The sequence below is a fragment of the Mus caroli genome, unplaced genomic scaffold, assembly GCF_978045245.1.
Source record: "Mus caroli unplaced genomic scaffold, Mus_caroli_1 scaffold_5, whole genome shotgun sequence".
Classification (NCBI taxonomy): Eukaryota; Metazoa; Chordata; class Mammalia; order Rodentia; family Muridae; genus Mus; species Mus caroli.
The window spans coordinates 113,317,417-113,336,596 of NW_028227260.1; the positions used below are offsets into that span (position 1 = coordinate 113,317,417).

The following is a 19,180-nucleotide window of genomic DNA, read 5'->3' on the forward strand; positions in this document are numbered from 1 at the left end:
TCTGCCTCTGTGGTCCTCACTCTAACCTGTAGACTAAGTTCGGCGGAGTCCCGGAGCCAAGATGGCACTCTCTGCAGGGCAGGTCTCTGTCCTCCGGCTGGGAGGGTGCCGGAAGTCTGCGGCCCCAAAAGGGTGCTGCCTCAGCGGCTCTGTGGCTCCTGCCTGTCCCAGAAGCCGTCTGCCCCCGTGGTCCCCACTCTGACCTGTAGAGACTAAGCTCGGCGGAGTCCCGGAGCCAAGATGGCGCTCCCTGCAGGGCAGGTCACTGTCCTCCGACTGGGAGGGTGCCGGATGTCTGCGGCCCCAAAAGGGTGCTGCCTCAGCGGCTCTGTGGCTCCTGCCTGTCCCAGAAGCTGTCTGCCTCTGTGGTCCTCACTCTAACCTGTAGACTAAGTTCGGCGGAGTCCCGGAGCCAAGATGGCACTCTCTGCCTGGAGTCCACCTTCTTGAGTTCCTTATATATATTGGATATTAGTCCCCTATCTGATTTAGGATAGGTAAAGATCCTTTCCCAATCTGTTGGTGGTTTTTTTGTCTTATTGATGGTGTCTTTTGCCTTGCAGAAGCTTTGCAGTTTCATGAGGTCCCACTTGTCAATTCTCGATCTTACAGCACAAGCCATTGGAGGGCATCATCTTGAGTGAGGTAACACAATCACAAATGAACTCACACAATATGTATTCACTGATAAGTGGATATTAGCCCAAAACTTAGGATATCCAAGATATAAGATACAATTTGCTAAACGCATGAAACTCAAGAAGAATGAAGACCAAAATGTGGACACTGTGCCCCTTCTTAGAATTGGGAACAAAACACCCATGGAAGGAGTTACAGAGACAAAGCTTGGAGCTGTGATGAAAGGATGGACCATCTAGAGACTGCCGTATCCAGGGATCCATCCCATAATCAGCTTCTAAACGCGGACATCATTGCATACACTAGCAAGATTTTGCTGAAATGACCCAAAGATAGCTGTCTCTTGTGAGACTATGCAGGGGACTAGCAAACACAGGAGTGGATGCTCACAGTCAGCTATTGGATGTATCACAGGGCTCCCAATCGAGAAGCTAGAGAAAGTACCCAAGGAGCTAAAGGGATCTGCAACCCTATAGTTGGAACAACATTATGAACTAACCAGTACCCCGGAGCTCTTGTCTCTAGCTGCATATGCATTGAAAGATGGCCTATTCGGCCATCACTGGAAAGAGAGGCCCATTGGACTTGCAAACTTTATATGCCCCAATATAGGGGAATGCCAGGGCCAAAAGAATGGGAATGGGTGGGTAGGGAAGTGGGGGGCGCTATGGGGGACTTTTGGGATAGCATTGGAAATGTAATTGAGGAAAATATGTAATAAAAATATTAAAAATTAAAAAAAAAGAAAGTTGCCTTATACAATGTCACATCATAAATATAGTTAAAATATTTCTTCTGATTTTAGTTGTTACTTTGTCACTTAATAAGCAACTTAATAAAACTTCAAAATATAAAAAAAAAAAAAAAAGAGAGAGCAACCTGGAGGAGAGGTTTGACGGCAGGGACACAGACGACACTTACGAGCATACATCTTTGAACTATGCAAGCCACGGCAGCGTTAGAAACAGATTCTGATAAAAATTACCACAAAAATGGAGGACACTTCCAAAATGATAAACTTTATAATCCTAAGAAAGAAAATATGTTCTTTTCCAATGGTTGCAACGAAGTTATTTTGACCTTCCCTGATGGTAAAGGGGACTCCTTGGCAACAGAAGATCGAGCTAGTGACAAAGAGAACAGCAGTGTTGACCAGAGAGACTTATCAGAACTATCCTTTTCAGAAAATCAAGATTCTAACAGAGGGAATATTTTCTCCCAGTCAAGCGAGTTTGAAGACAGTATTAACTATGCTTTTTTGAATGAGACCTATTTATCCATTATTCAGAATCAAAACTCAAGGATAAAAATATGTTGCATTTATATTCAGAATTACATCCCCAAGTGCACAAAAGAGTAGAGATGATTTTTGACACTTTAGGACCTCAAGATAATAATAGCATTGGATTGGGAAGGAGCGCCGAGGCTTCAGGTGCTAACTGTGGAGACGTGCAGAAGAGTGACATGGACGAAGACTCGCAGCAGGAGTACCACAGCGCAGAGCTGGAGTGCATAAGTACATACTTATCGAAGGCAGTAAGCAGGTCCAGTCTAGATGTTAGTGAGTTGAAAACATCAAGCTATGACTTTAAATGTGGTGGCAATTTCAAAGATAATCGTGGTAAATCAGAGAGTGGTCCTAGCCCCTCTTTGGAGTCACTTAATGGTTTTGCACAAGAATGTTCACCCCAAGTCTCTACATCTCAAAGTTCTGATAAGTTACAAGAATATCATGAGCCAAAATATGAAAAATGTAAGGAACAAGAGGTTGATTTAACATCTCATAAAGCATTTGATGACATTTTACAGAGAAGCAGCTCTCCCTTAAACCACCAGAAAGTACCTGAAACTCAAGTGAATACTAAAGAAATGAAATCTCAAACAACTGCAAGTAAAGACCTTTATGGAAATAGAATTTTCCAGAACAAAGCGTTACAGCGCCCTGAGAATGCTACCATGTTTCCCCAAGACCAAGCCCTTGAGACACACTTGAAGGCTAATGATGCTCACCAGCCATCTGGGCCTTGTGTTCTGGATGACTCGGTCATTTCTCTCTGTGGCTCTTCACAATACAAAAGCCTCCCTGAACCAGGCCTTTTCTCTCCAGTCATAGATAATCAGGCAGAAGTAGAGGGCAGCTGCCTACACCATGTACAAGGCAGTGCCACAAATAAGGCATGCTCTCTGATGAAAGAAGTGTGTCTCCCGTCAGTGCCAGATGCAGCAGCATGTGTAGCTGCAGTTCAGCAGACACTGCATGTGAGCAGCAGAGCGAACGCAAGCTCTTCCATAGTGTCTGCATCAAGCATCACAAAGATGGTGAGGCAGAGTCAACCTGAGGAGTGGCAAAGTGACAAACGAAGTGTGGCCTGTAACACCGCCTGGTCATGTGGGCAGCAGTGCAGAGACGCACAGAGAGCTCCCCCAGGGAGTGACTCAGGAAGGCCTCTCTCAACTGGCTGCTTAAAGCCTAGTGGGAACTCCCTGAATGAGAATTCCTTGGAGTTAAGAAAAGTATTTGATACCACAGACAGACAGAAACACCCTAACAGGGCATTTCAGCTTTGTGAAGAGAAGGCTGTGCCATCCAAGTGCTGTGAGAAGACCACTGAGAGGGCCGTGAAGGCAGAGATGCACCTTCTGGATGTTTGCTACCAGATGTGCCATCGACACTGTCACCACATTTACAAACTTGTAATGGAAAGTAGAGCGGGACTCAATAGGAATTTACAAACTGATTCTGCTAAGAAGGAGTTAGGCGCAGCACTGCTGTCTGTCCTGGAAGACTTGAAACTTAGATACATAAACTTGAAAGGAAAAGTCCACAAGGGCATACCTCTGGAAGAGCTGCCTCCGCTGTTGGTGGAGTCCAAACTCTTATCTGCCTTCTCCGATTTTGTTTCCAGGCTAATGAAAGAAGAAGCATGCAGCCTTTCAGGAGCAAATTCTGAGCTGGATAATCAGAGCCTACCTGATGTTGATGTTTCTCCAGGCCTACTAAAAACATTGTCCCAGATGTCTTTTATACCTGACAATAGTCATCCTAAGCAAGATAAATCACCCATGAACAATGTTTGTAAAAATGGTGATACAGACATAGACTTTAATCGCCTGAAGCTCAATGACAAAGAGTGTAAAACTGTCCAGGAAGCAAGTGAAAACTGGTTTGATGCCACAGAGAGGCTGATTGGAGCTGACTTCTCAGAAACTCAAGAAAACACAGCAGAATATGAGGAATGGGAGCCAAAGAATCCATTAGAATTGAAGAATAGTGAACTGCATGGAAGAGGTCAGGGCTTTTTGATACACGTCGGTGGTCTTTGCCCTTCTGTGTCTGAGGCTGATTTAAGGTCTCATTTCCAGAAATATCAAGTTTCTGAAATTTCAATTTATGATTCTACTAATTACAGATACACATTTCTTGCTTTTGCAAAAAACAGTAATGAGAAGATGGCTGTGAAGGAAATGAATGGAGTCAAAATCAATGGAAAATCTGTGACCGTGCAGCTTGTGAAAATCCCTGGAGAGTACACACCACCACCTCTTTCCACAACTGGGAATAGCACTAGTATGAATCATTTGGAGAAAAATACCAACAAAGATGCCACCTCTGCCTCTTCTACTTGTAGACTGCCCAGAGCTAAGTCAAGGCAGCTGGAATCTGAGCAAGACAGTGAGTTTCCTCCCTTGAACCAGGGTATCAAGAAAAATTGTAACCAGATGAAATCTGGTCAGTTATTACCTGAGACACCTTTTCAGTTCATACCCCCAAATACATTGAACCTTCGTAGTTTCACCAAGATCATGAAGAGACTGGCTGAACTGCATCCAGACATCAGCAGAGACCACATTATAAAGGCTCTTCAGGAAGTGAGGATAAATCACAAAGGTTTTCTGAATGGTTTGTCCATCAATACCATTGTAAAAATGGCTTCATCTTTTCTGAGAAACTCTGCTCTGAAATAAATGAAGCAATACAGAGAAAGTCTTTGGAAAGTATGAGAACCCTTCATCAGAGGAAGTTCTACAGCAATTTAGAAAAAGCTGAGGGTAATACAATCAGACAGCTCTGTAATTGGACCTAACCCTTTAAGTATTCTGATAGTCCTCCTTTAAAAGCTGATGACAACAGATAGATATGTAGTATTAAAATCTATATGTATGTTTTATGTTTATAAACTTCATTTCAAAATTATTACTCAAGACTTCAAGCTGTATTTTGGATAAAAAAATGTGGTCATGTCCATTTGTAAATCATCATTAATAAGTCCATTTGAAAAATATTGTTCAGAAAAAGTTTATTGCCACTGTTTCAAAGTGCATTCACATGTAAAACTTATGTGAAATCTTTACACAATTCTTATGTGAAGAATGGGATTTTTATGTAGCTAGTTTCAGCTTTTCAGACGTAGATTGGAGTACGGGGTTCAGATAAGCTGAGTGTAGTGTGCACAGAGGTGCTGCAGTGTGAGAGGTTCTGGCCTGGGGTTTGCTATGTTCTGTTGTACTAGAGTATAAACTGAATGTGCTGCTCTGTCTCACGGCAGTATCGAATGGAAGCTTAGCACCGCCTCCCTTTCTAATAGTAACTAACACACTGCTTAAAGCCTCATTTGTACATTTTAGATGTTTAAATTGTTTCTACCCAGTGCTTCATTGTTGTTGCTTGGTTAAAAATTACCCATTAAGCATTTCTGTTTGATGCCTTTGTGTTTAATAAAGGTGATTAGCTCCTCTCTCAGAAAAAAATAAAAAAAATAAAAAATAAATAAATAAATAAAAAAATAAAAAAAAGTAATAATGTCAGTTCTTAGAGCCGCCCCTTGAGAGGAATTCCAATTTGGGTCTGTCACTGGACCACCTTTCCCTTCATCTCTTCTCCATTTTTGTCCCTCAAGTACTTTTACACAGGAACAATTCTGGGTCAGAAATTTTAACTGTGTTTTGGTAACCCCATCCATCTGCCTGAAGCCCTATCTATCGAATGGAGGTGGATGCTTTTTAAGTTCCCTCTCCCCATTGTTGAGCATATCACTAAGTCCTGAGAGTCTTAACTCCAAGGTCCATGGTACTTTCTAGAGTGTTCCCCCACATGGAACCCACCCCCAAACCTGCATATTTCCACTCATTCTGCTACTGCTTTGGGCTTCGTTCCTGTCCCACCTAACTGATCCTGTCCCATTTCTGTTCCATCTCCCCACTCACACCCAGGTTCCTCCCTCCCCCTGACTCCTATGATTATTTTCTTCACCCTCAAATGTTATTGAAGTATCCTCATTTGTGCCTTTCTGTTGTTAAACTTCTTAAGTTCAGTAGGTTGTATCCTAGGTATTCTGTATTTTTTGGCTAATATCCACTGACTAGTGTGTACATACTATGAATGCCCTTTTGGGTCTGAGATACTTAACTCATGATGATAATTTCCAGTTCTAACCATTTGCCTGAAAAACTTATGATTTCCTCATTCTTAATAGCTGAATAATATTCCATTATGTAAAGAAACCACATTTTCTGTCTCTATTCTTCTATTGAGGGACATCTGGGTTCTTTCCAGCTTCTGTCTATTACATGTAAGCCTAATATGAACATAGTGGAGCACATGGTGGGGCATATTTTGGATATATGCCCAAATTAGTCGAGCTGGTTCTTCAGGTAGAACTATTTCCATTTTTCTGAAAAATAGCCAGATTGTTTCCCATAGTGTTTCTACCAACTTGCAATCCTACCAGCAATAAAGGAGTGTTCCTCGGGTTCTACATACTCACCAGCATGTACTGTCACTTGAGCTCTTGTTCTTAGACATTCTGATTGGGTTAGAGTGGAATCTCAGTGTTGTTTTGATTTGTAGTCCCATATAACTAAGAACTTTGAACATTTCTTTAAGTGTGACTTTGACCCCTTTCAGAAATACATCAAGAATATCATCCATGATGATCAAGTAGGCTTCATCCCAGGGATGTGGGGATGGCTCAATATATGAAAACCAATCCACATAATCCACCATATCAATAAATTGAAAGAAAATATTCACATGATCATCTCATAATATGATGAAAAGGCCTTCAACAAAATTCACCACCCACCCCTTCATGTCAAAAGTGTGAGATCAGGAATATAAGGCACATACCTAAACATAATCCAAGCAGTATATGGAAAGTCAATGGACAACATAAAATTAAATGTAGAGAAATTTCAAACATTTCCACTATATTGGAGACAAGTGAATGCACCCCACTCTTGCACTATTTATATAATATAGCATTAAAAGTTCTACCCAGAGCAATAAGACAACTGATGGAGTTCACAGAGATGCAAAGTAGAAAGGAAGAAGTCAATGTATCACTATTTGCAGATGATATTATTGTAAACATAAGCAAGTTGATAAACTCCTCCAGCAAAACAGCTGAATATAAAGTTATTTCAAAGTAATATATAGCCTGCCCTCCTTTGATAAATGATAAATGGGCCAACAAATAAATTAGGAAAATACAACTCTGTACAATAGACATGAACAATATAAAATATCTTTGTGCAACTCTAATCAAGCATGTGTAAGAACTTAAAAGTGAAGAACTTCAATTCTCTGAAGAAAGAAACTGAGGAACATATCAGAATTGGAAAAATCTTCAATGCTCATGGGGCACTAGGAGTAACATATTGAAAATGACCATCTGAACAAAAGCAATTTATAGATTTAATGCAATCCCTATCAAAATTCTAACACAATTCTTTCCAGACATTGAAAGAACCATTCTAAGATTCATACAGATAAACAAAGCCCAGGAGAGCTAAAACAATCTTAACCACTAAAAGAATTTCCACAGGTATCACCATACCAGTCTTCGATTTATAATACAGAGAAATAATATTAAAACTACATTCTATTACTATAGAAATAAACTGGTGGATCAATTAAATTGAATGGATGATCCTGATATGGCCCCACAATCCTACGGACATTTGATTTTTGACAAAGAAGGTAAAAGTATACATGGAAAAAGGAGGCATCTTCAACAAGTTTTGCTGGTCTAACTGAATGTCTGTATATAGAAGAATACAAATAGATCCACATCTGTCGTGCACAAAACTGAAGTCCAAATGGACCAAAGACCTCAACATAAATCAGATACACTAAATCTCATAGAAGAGATAGTAGGAAATAGGTTCAACACATTGGTATAGGAAACAAATTCCTCAACAGAACACCAATACTTCAGTCTCTAAGATTAAGAACTGATAAATGGAAACTCATGAAACTGGAAAGCTTCTGTAAAGCAAAGGACATAGCCCATAGTACAAGTCAGCAACCTACACATTATGAAAAATTTTCACTTACCTGACATCCCATAGAGGACTAATATCCAAAATTTACCAAAAACTCAAGAAGTTAACCTCCAGAAACCCAAATAACGTAGGTGAAAAATTAGGTACAGATAGTTCACTGCAGAAGAATCTTGAATGGCCAAGAAGCACTTAAATAAATGTTCAATGTTCTTTGTCATTAGGGAAATGCAAATCAAAACATTTCTGAGATTCTATCATACTATAATCATATGGGCTAACATCACAAATTCAAGTGGTAATACATGTTAGTGAGGATGTGGATCAAGGGGAACATACATCCATTGCTGGCGGAACTGCAAACTTCTGCATCAACTTTGGAAATCAATTTGGTGTTTCTTAGCAAACTGTAAATAATTCTATTCAAGAGCCAGCTTAACACTCCTGTGCATATACCCAAAAGATATTCCACTGTCACCAAAAGAACACTTGCTCAACCATGTTCATAGCTTTATTCATATCCACTGTCCCCAAAAGAACACTTGCTCAACCATGTTCATAGCTTTATTCATAATAGCCAGAAACTGGAAACAGCCTAGATGTCCCTTAACTGAAAGTTGGATAAAGAAAATGTGACACATCTACACAGTGGAGTACTATACAGGTATTAAAATCAGAGACATCATGGATTTTGTAGGAAAATAGATGGAATGGAGAATATCATCCTGAGCTAGTTAACCCAGACCCCAAAGGACATGTATGGCATGTAGTCACATATTAGTTGAAATTAGTCTTAAAATACAGGATAAACTTGATGTACTCCAAAGACCCAAGGAAGCTAAACAAGAAGAAAGGACAAAGTGAGGATGCTGGAATCTCACTTAAAAAAAATCATGGGAAGCAGATGGGCAAAATTAACTGGGTGAGAGAAAGAATGGGTAATGGCATGGCAGTGTTCAGAATCCAGTGTGGGTAGGGGCAGGGTAGATGTCTAGATGACCATGAGAATGGAGGGAAAACTGAAACTTTCAGGGGTATAGAGTGTAGGGGTGTGACATGTTGAGGATGAGACTGAGACCTGGGAAAGGGAAGGTACTCAAATATCAATGTGAGTGATCTTAACTGTGACTCACAATATTGTGCTATGGAATCTGAATGGTCCACCTCTTGTAACTATGTAGGAACTCCAGTGAAGCTATCGTCACACCAACACATCTTCAAACTTTGGACCTAAAATTTATTCTGTCTATGAGAAATACATGGACAAGGGATAGAGAAAACACTAATGCAATGGCAAAGCAATAACTTCCCAAACTAGAGACCCATCCTATGGGCAACAACCAATCCCTGACAGCATTAATGATACAGTGATAGGATTGCAGACAGAAGCATGTTGTCCTCTAGGAGGATCTACTCAGCAGTTGGCTCAGACAGATACAGACACCCACAGCCAAATATTGAATGGAGCTTGGGTCTCTTATGGTAGAGTTGGGGGAAAAATTGAGGGCCCCAAGGGGGATAAGAACTCTAAAGGAATACCAACACAATCAAACAACTTGGATCAGTGAGATTCTCAGATACTGAAATAGCAACCAAGCACCATACACAGACTGAACCTGGGGCTCGCACACATTTGTTGCAGAGTGCAGGTCCAACATCAGTATAGATTCCATGGTGTTTATTGCAAGATAAATCTGTGATATCATCGTAGACTCAGAGGGTAGAAGAGATCATGCAAATAAATTTCTTCTTCAGTGGCAGGATGGATCATTGACATCAATAGCAAATCTGGTGTCAAAAAGGGTATTTAATGAATATGGTCTGCATTGAGGGCTGCATGCATGCATCAAGGAATTCACTATAGTCACCTGTGGCAGGTAGGATCTCAATAATACCTATGTACACCATCTTTTTTGCTGGTGAAAGCAGATATTATTGATATCAGTATAGCTTCCAGTTGCAAGTAGGATCACACACATATCTGAGGTGGAACTCAGAACACTCCACATGAAGTAGGTAGCAGCATTGTTCATGAACTTCAAGATAGATTCTTATGACAGTAGGGCTCACAGACATCACCAAGCTCTTGAGAGCAAACACTGACTTGGGATATCAACATGGTTACCACAGGCAGCAAGATTAAGTGACATCAAGATATTTTCCTATGCAATTGAGATCAATGGTATAATCAATAGGGTCCAAAGTGACAGCAAGAATCCCTAATCTTCTTGTGGCTAATGGCAGCCATCATCTGGGATAATCCATGTTGTTTGTTGCCAGGAGGTATCATTGGCTTGTACACATTTTCAGAGGACATATAAAACCATAGACAGTAATGTCCAGTCCAGTGGCAGGATAGGCCTTTGACATCAAATTGGTTAGAGCTGGCAGTACACATCATATACCTAACATGGTGTCAGATGGCAGAAGTGTGGATTGATGATATCAGTATATATTTTGGTGGCAATTGGAGTAGCTTGTATTAATGTTCTAAGTGGCAGCAGAGAACATGGACATCCATGGATGATCCTGGTATCAATCATTGTGGACAGAAAACAATGGTATCTTTTCCCACATTCTATCAATGAAATCAATATAACATATCTTAGAACACTTCACAACATGACCTTAAGCAGCAGTATTGACCTTAAACTTCAGAATAGACTCTGGTGGCCACAGGACTCCTTGATATGAACAATTCCATCATAAGCAACACAGACTATGCATTTCAATATAGATGCTAGTGCCATCATTGGTTATGGACATCAAAATACTTTCTGACAATACTTTGAATTAATGATACTAATATGATACTCATTTGCAACAGGGGTCACTGAAATCAAGGTTGCCCGTGGTAGCACAGATCTTGGAAAAAAATTGGTTACTGTTTCCAGGTGTATCTTTGACATGAGCATAGATTCAGAACCTGGGAATTGTATTAACATAAGCATTTTCTCCATTGCCAGGATGGATCAATGATATCGTGATCAGTTCTTCTGGTTGCAGTAAGGAGCATATAAATTATTAAAAAAATAGGAGGGGCTATTTCCATAAATCATGGACATTTCATAGATTCCTGTGCACCATAATACCTTGAGTGTAACAATAATCACTGTCGTGATTACTGATGTCAGAAGGCAGCACTGACATCAACACTGCTACATGTCACATGTCAGGTCATAGGCATGAAAATCATAACTGATTGTAATACAGTACACTTAAGTAAACATGACTTAGGCAACAGTATTTACCGTGAACTTCAAGACAGAGACTTCTAGCAGTAGGGATAATAGATTTTAACAAGATCTTCAGAGGCAGCACTGTCTATGGATAAGAACAGAGTTACATGTAGCAATATGGATGGCTACCATCATAATATTACAGTAGGCAGTTGGGATCATCATGGTCCAAAGTGGCAGCACAAATCTCTAATATTGTTTGCTATTGTGAGCAAGAATTGTAGATATAGTATGGTGTCTGCAGACAAGTGTATCACTGATATTGAAAAGGTTGAATTATGGACATAAATCTTTTCTCTGGGGGCAAGAGGGATCAATTACATCAAATCTCTTCTTGGAGCAGCAAGGATATTACCCACAACAAGGTCTACAAAAAGAAAATGCATTCATGTATCAGATACATCAGCACAGTTTTCAGCAGCAGATAAGCTCTCAGACATCAAGCTTATCCCCAATGCCAGCTCAGAACATTCACCTCAATGTATAACTTTGTACATCAATATGAACCTTGGAATTCAGTCTGTTCTCATGCATCAAAACAGATCATTGACATCAATAGGGTCTTCCAAGGAATAGAAACGATGGATACCCTCATGTTTCCTGGGTTCAGCATATAGCAGTGACAGCAACATAGGTTCAGGTTGTAAGTCACATCAGAGGCTTGAAACAAGTTTCCAATAGGAAAAGACACTACTAACCTCATTGGGATCTTGGGTAGAAGTTCTGACCATGCATTTCATAATTGATTCTTTTGTCCACAGTGATCATAGACATTACCAAGCTCTTCAGAGTCAGCACTGAATATGAATTTAAATGTGGTTACAAAAGGTACAATGGGAGAGTAAAATCAACATATTTATCTTAGCAAATAGGACAATTTCTATCACAATCTGGTCCAAAGTGTCAGTAGGTATCATTAACATCCTGGTTGCCTCTGGCATCAAAGTTCTTGGATATACCATGGCATCTATTGCCAGGAAGAATCAGAACATCGTGATTGTTTCAGAGAACAGGGAGAACCATGAACAGAAATCACATCTATAGTGTCAGAATGGATCATTGACTTCAAAATTATTACAGCTAAGAGTATATATCTCATAAAGGACATTCCCACAGGTGAGAGAAGCATGCTTCACTGACATCAGTATCGATTCCAATGACAGTTGGAGTCACTCATATTAATGTGGCCCTAAATGTGAGAAAGGATCAATGACAACATTGTTGCATTTGCTATCAAAGAGTATAGACATAGAATGATTTGTCTTCCGATGATGTATATAATAGTGAACTCATGGTCCACAACAGGGGCTACATGCATACATCAGGGATATCAACAGAATTTCCGGTGGCCCGTAGGATCTCAGATATCAATGTGATCTCCAGTGTACCTCAGAACCTGTACCTCAATATGATGTCCAGTGTCAGTATGGACCATAAAATATGGGATTCCCTTAAACAGCAGCAGAGATCATCCTTATGATCAGGGTCTCCATCACCTTCAGTAATAGAAACAATGAAATCCATCATGACTGCTGGTCAAACCAGTCATTACCTGTATCAACATAGTATCAGGTTTCAGGTACCATCCCAGGTGTCCAAAGTATCTCCAGTAGCAGCACACAGCACTTACCTCATTATGACATTTGGCAGCAATATTGATCATGAACTTTACAATAGACTCTTTGACTAAAGGATCATAGGCAGGACAGAATTCTTCTTCTCTGTTGGCAGGATGGATCTTTGACATAAAAATTGTTGCAGCTGAAAGCACACTTCTCATAAATAACAGCAGAAAAATTTGGATAGCTGATATCAGTAAAGATTCTATTGGCATTTGGAGATGCTCATATTTATGTTGCCCCATAAGTTAGCAGAGATTACTGTGATCACAGCTGCTTGAGGCCTGAATTGTCATGAATATAAAAATATTATCTTTTGACACTATGTGTCCTCAGTATAACAGAATATGGAACTCAACATGACATGGGGGAACAGTATGACCTAAATTTTCACCTTATGTTCAGATAGTCTCATAGATCCTGGACATTAACAATCTCATCCGAAGTATCATGGACTATGGGTGTAAACAGGCCACTGAAGGCAGCATACTGGATATCATCATATTTTCTGTAGGCACATTAAATGAATGACATTAATATAGACCTTAGTGGTAGCAGGGATCACTAATGACAAGGTGGCTAATGACAGCATGTAACTAAGGCCATATGGTGGAATCTATTGCCGTTTATATATCAGTGACATTAGCATAAATTAAAAGGGCAGAAAAGTTATGATCATAAACCTCTTATCAGGTAGCACTATTTATGTTGACAGCACAATTCCAGAGGCAGTAACAACCATGTACATTACATGGTTGATAGCAGGCAGGAACATCAACAGAATTTCTTGTGGAAAATAGAATCTCAGACAACAATCTGATCTACTGTGTCACCTCAGAACACTTATCTCAACATGACCTCTACCATCAACATGAACCTTGTAAGTCAGCAGGTTCCCAACAATAAGAGAGATCATGGCCATCACCAGGTTTTTCATCAGCAATAGAAAAAATGAATTCTATCATTATTGCTGGTCACAGCATGCAGCTTTCAAATCAAGGTATCTTCAGGTTTCAGTTAGGATCACAGGCATCAAACTAGTCTCCAGTAGCAGCAAACAACACTTACCTCATTATGAACTTAGGCAGCAATACTTACCATGGACTTTACAACAGATTCTTATGGTTGATTTATCACAGACCTCATGTAGCTTTTCAATGACCACACAGACTATGGGTGTCAAAATAGTTACCAGTGACAGCATGGATTAGTAATGTCAATATATTTTCCTTGGTAGTCAGGATCACAGATGTCATCAATCTTGACAAAGTGGGAGTAGAAATCACGCCTAATCTGTTTGTCTATAGCAGCATGGATCTCTGATATAACATGGTGTCCATTGCCAGTAAGTACAAGGGACATAAAAATACTTTCAGAGGGTTTCATGTAAACAAATCTCTTTTCCAGTTGCCTGATGCATCGTTACATCAAATTGCTTATGAATGGCAAGACACTTCTGGGATTTTATATAGAAGAATAGATAAGCGACATCAGTAGTAATTCCATTGGCAGTTAATGAAAGTTATATTTATTTGGGCAGAAGAGTCATCAGGGATCACTGACTTATGTCTGCTACAGGCCTGTAGTATCATGGACATACAGTGGTATCTGATGCCTATATATATATATATATATATATATATATATATATATATATTGGCTCAACATAGCATACTTCAGAACATGTAACTCAACATGACCTAGGATAGCATTATTGAATGAACTTCATTGAAGATTCTGATGGTCTCAGGGATTCTTACCATTTACAGTCCCTTCAGGAGCAACACAGACTATGGATTTCAACATGGCTACTAGAGGCAGGATTTATGATTTACATCATCCACTTTCCTGTGGCAATTGTGCATTAGTGAAGTCAATATAGTTCCAGTGTCAGCTAGGATAACTGACAATAACTTTGCCATTGCGAACAATAATCTCAGACAATACCATGGGGTCTGTTGCCAGGTATATATTAGTGACATCAGCATTGATTCAGAGGGCAGAAGAAATTAGGGTCATAAAATGCTTTTCCAGGAACAGGATAGTTCACTGACATCACTACCTCTTTTGGTGGTAGTAAGAATATTGTACATTTCATAGATGATAACAGGTGCTACATGAAAGCATCAGGGACGTCAACAAAATTACCTGTGGCAGGTTGGATCTCAGATGTCAATCTGATCTCCAGTGCTACATAAGAACACTTTACCTCAACATGACATCAAGTGTCAGTTTGGATCTTGGAATTCAGTATGTTCTCTAGAAGAAGCACAGATCATAGACATCACCAAGGTTTCCATAAGCAATAAGAATTGAGTTCATCATGATTTCTGGTTGCAGAATACAACACTGACCTCAACATAGCTTCAGGTTGCAAATATGTTCAGTGGCATCAAACATGTGTCCAGTAGCAGCACACAGCACTTATATCATTATGGCCTTAGGCACCAGTACTGACAATGAACTTCACAACACATTATTCTGGTTGAGTTATCACAGACATCATGCCGTCTTCAAAGACACTGACTGAGGATCTCAACATGGTTACCAGTGGCAGCATGGATGAGTGACATCAATTTCCCAATTCCCTTGGCCAATCTCCCTAGCAGTTGGAATCACTGATACCAATTTGTTCCAAAGTGTTAGTAGTGATCACTCACTGCCTGGTTGCCTGTGTGAGTAGGAATCTGAAATATACCATGGTATCTGTTGCCAAGGATATCAATACAGTTTCAAAAGGTAGATATGACCATGTAAAGAACTCCCCTAGTGGTACTTTGAATCATGATATCAAAATGTTTTCAGGTAACAGGATACTTGACATAAATTTGACAGAAGCATTGATATTTGACATCAATAATGAATCCATTGGCAGTAGGAGACAGTGATATTAATTTGGTCCCATAAGGCAGAAGATATCACTGACATGGCTGCTGGATGCCTGAAGTATATGTAACAAGCAACAGTGTCCATTGCCACACTATATGTGACCTCAATATAATATATCTCAGAACATATAATTCAACATGATATGATGCAGCAGAAATTATCTAAAACTTCACCTAAAACCCTGCTAGCCTCAGGGATCCTTGACATTAACAATAATCCAAGAAGCATCATGGACTGTGGGTTTCAACATGGCTACTTGAGGCAGAATGGATGATTGATATCATCATAGTTTCTACAGGAACTTGGTAATAGTGATATTAACATGGTAACCAGGGGCAGCAGGGATCACAGGCAACCAGGTTGCAAATGGATGGGGTTGCAATCCGATGGGGTGTTCAGACATTTATATATCAATGACATCAACATCAATTCACAGGGCAGAATAAATCATTGTCATAACTACCTCATTTAGTTGCAGGATAAATCCCTGATATCAACATTATTTCGGGTGGCAGTAAGGATCTTGAACATTATGTAGTCAACATTATGCAATGTATTCATGTATCAGTGACATCAACAGAATTTTAGTGACCATTAGGATCTCAGATATCAATTTGATCTCCATTATTGAGAACACTAACCTCAATATAATCTAGCATTTCACTATGGGCCTTTGAATTCATCAGGTTCTCAAGAAAAAACACAGATCATAGCCATCACCAGGGTCTCAATTAGCAACAGGAATAAAAGACCCCATGATGATTGCTGGTCATAGCTGCAGCACTGATTTCAAAATAGCTTCAGGTTTCCAGCAGAATCACAAGTATCAATATTTATCACATGTTCGATATTGTGGGCTACACACATACTTGAGGAATACCAACTGATGTTCCTGTTGCAGGTAGGTTTCCAGATATCAATCTGACCTCCAGTACCAAATAAGAACACTTACCTCAAAACGAACTTGGACATTAATGTGGACCTTGAGGTTCATTATATTCTTAAGCAGTAACACAGATCATAGCCACCATGAGGGTTTGCATTAGCAATAGGAATAATGGACTCCATCAAAATTGCTGATCACAGCATACATCACTGGTGTATCAACATAGATTTTTGTTACAAGTAGAATCATAATAATGAAAATACCATGCATGTTTCACATCAGGAGCTACATGAATGCATCAGGGACATCAACAGAACTTCCTGTGGTGGGTAGGATCTCAGACATCAATTTTATATCCAGTGTCAGATAACAACACTTACTTCAATATGGTATTGTGTATCAGCATTTACCTTGGAATTCAGCAGTTTCTCTAGAAGCAACATTGCTCATAACCATTACCAGGGTCTCCATTAGTAATAGGAACTTCATGTAATAGATTCCATTATGCTTGCTTATCACAACAAACAGCAATGATATCAGCAAAGCTTCAGCATGCAGATGTGATCACTGACATCAAAGGGAACTTCAATAACAGTATACAGCTCTTTTGTCAATATAAACTCAGGGAGCAGTACTGACAATGATGTTCACAATAGACATTTATGATTGGGGCATCTCAGATGTCATGGAGCTCTTCAAAGATAATACTTGTTGCTACACCATTCCTACTACAATCTCTGAGTATAAATCTCAACATAGTTACCAGTGACATCATGGATGAATGACTATATGGCCTTTGGGATCTCTGATATCATTAATTAGTCCAAAGTAGGAGCAAGCTTCATTTTGCTTTGGGATCTCTGGTGTCATTAATTAGTCTAAAGTAGGAGCAAGATTCACTTTGCTTTGGGGTCTCTGGTGTCAATAATTTGTCTAAAGTGGGAGTAAGATTCACTCCTAACCTGGTTGCCTATGACACCAGGCATCTGGCATACAAAGTGGAGTCTGTTGCCAAGAAGAATCTAGGACATCAAGGTAGTTCAAGAGGCAGGATGCATAGTGACATCAAAATTATTATAGATGGCGAGAATCTTCGCACTATTTGAGCAGAAAAATGAATAACATACATCTGTAATAATTTCATTTTTAACATCTGCGGCTATATCCATTCATCAGTAAACATAAAGAGAATTTCCTGTATCAGGTATGATCTCAGACATCAGTCTGATCTTCAGTGCCAACTAGGAAAACTTACTTCAATATGAATTCAAGCATCAGTAAGGACTTTGGAATTTATCAGATTCTTAAGCAGCAACAGAGATCATAGCCATCATCAGCATCTCCATCAGCAATAGATATAATGGACTCCTGCCCAGTTTCTGTTCACAAAATGCATCACTGACATCAGTATAGCTTCTTCTTACAGGTAGGACCACAAACCTCAAAATACATTGTTTGCTCAAAATTGAGGGCAAAATTGATGAATCAGGAACATCAACAGTATTCCTTATAATATGTAGAATCTCAGCCACTGATCTGTTATTCAGTGCCAGCTCAGAATACTTACCTCATAATGATCTTGGTTATCAGTATGGACCATGGAATTCAGCAGTTTCTCCAGAAGCAGTACAGATCATAGTCATCACCATGATCTCCATCAGCAATATTAAAAATCGACTCCATCGTGTTACTGGTGACAGCATGCAGCACTGACCTCAACATAGCTTCAGGTTTCAGGTAGGATCACTGGCATCAATGGTTTCTTCAGTAGCATCACACAACACTTACCTAATTATGACCACAGGCAGTAATACTGACAATTATGTTCACTATAGACTCTTTTGGCCTTGGGTTCTCAGATATCAGGGAGCTCTTCTTATACAAAACTGACTATAGATCTCAATATGGTTACTAGTGGCATCATGTATGAGTAATATTAATATATTTTTCTTGACTGTTGGTATTTTTTATGTCATCAGCAGATTCAAGTAGGCAAGAGGGTTCATTCATGTCCTGGTTGCCTGTAGCAGCATGGATCTCGAATATACCATGGTGTATGTTGCCAGGAATAACAGGGATGTCAAGAAAATTTCAGATAGCTGGGATGACCATGACTGAAGCCTCTTGTCTAGTGACAGAATGAAATAGGACATAAAAATGTTTATAAATGGCAGAACACTTATGAATGTGGCAGAATTATAGATAATTCACATCAGTAATTATTCTAATGCAGTTCAAGACTGTCATATTAATGTAGTCCCATAATGCAGCAGGGATCACTGACATGATTGTTTCTAGAGGCCTAAAGTATCATGGCCATGCATTCTCTGTTGCCAGTATATATGTGACCTCAACAAATCATATCTCAGAACATTTAACTCAACATGATCTGAGGGAGCTTTACTGACTGTGAAGTTCACTGTATATTCTGATGGCTTCTGGGATCCTTGACATTAACAATATCTTCAGAAGCAACATGAAATGTGGGTTTCAATATGGCTACTGATGGAAGCATGGGTAATTGTGATTGTCATATTTTCTGGGGATACTTTGGAGAATCAGGTTCTAATGAGAAAGATTAATGTAGAAGGAATATAGAAGAAGGTAAGATAAACTAAGGATATCTG

The 19,180-nt window shown here is 39.5% G+C and overlaps 1 pseudogene; it reads left to right on the forward strand.

Annotated features, from left to right (window-relative positions):
* Window positions 1-1,515: 1,515 nt before the first annotated feature.
* Window positions 1,516-4,605, forward strand: LOC147004753 (RNA-binding protein 44 pseudogene; annotated as a pseudogene).
* The last annotated feature ends 14,575 nt before the right edge of the window (window positions 4,606-19,180 follow it).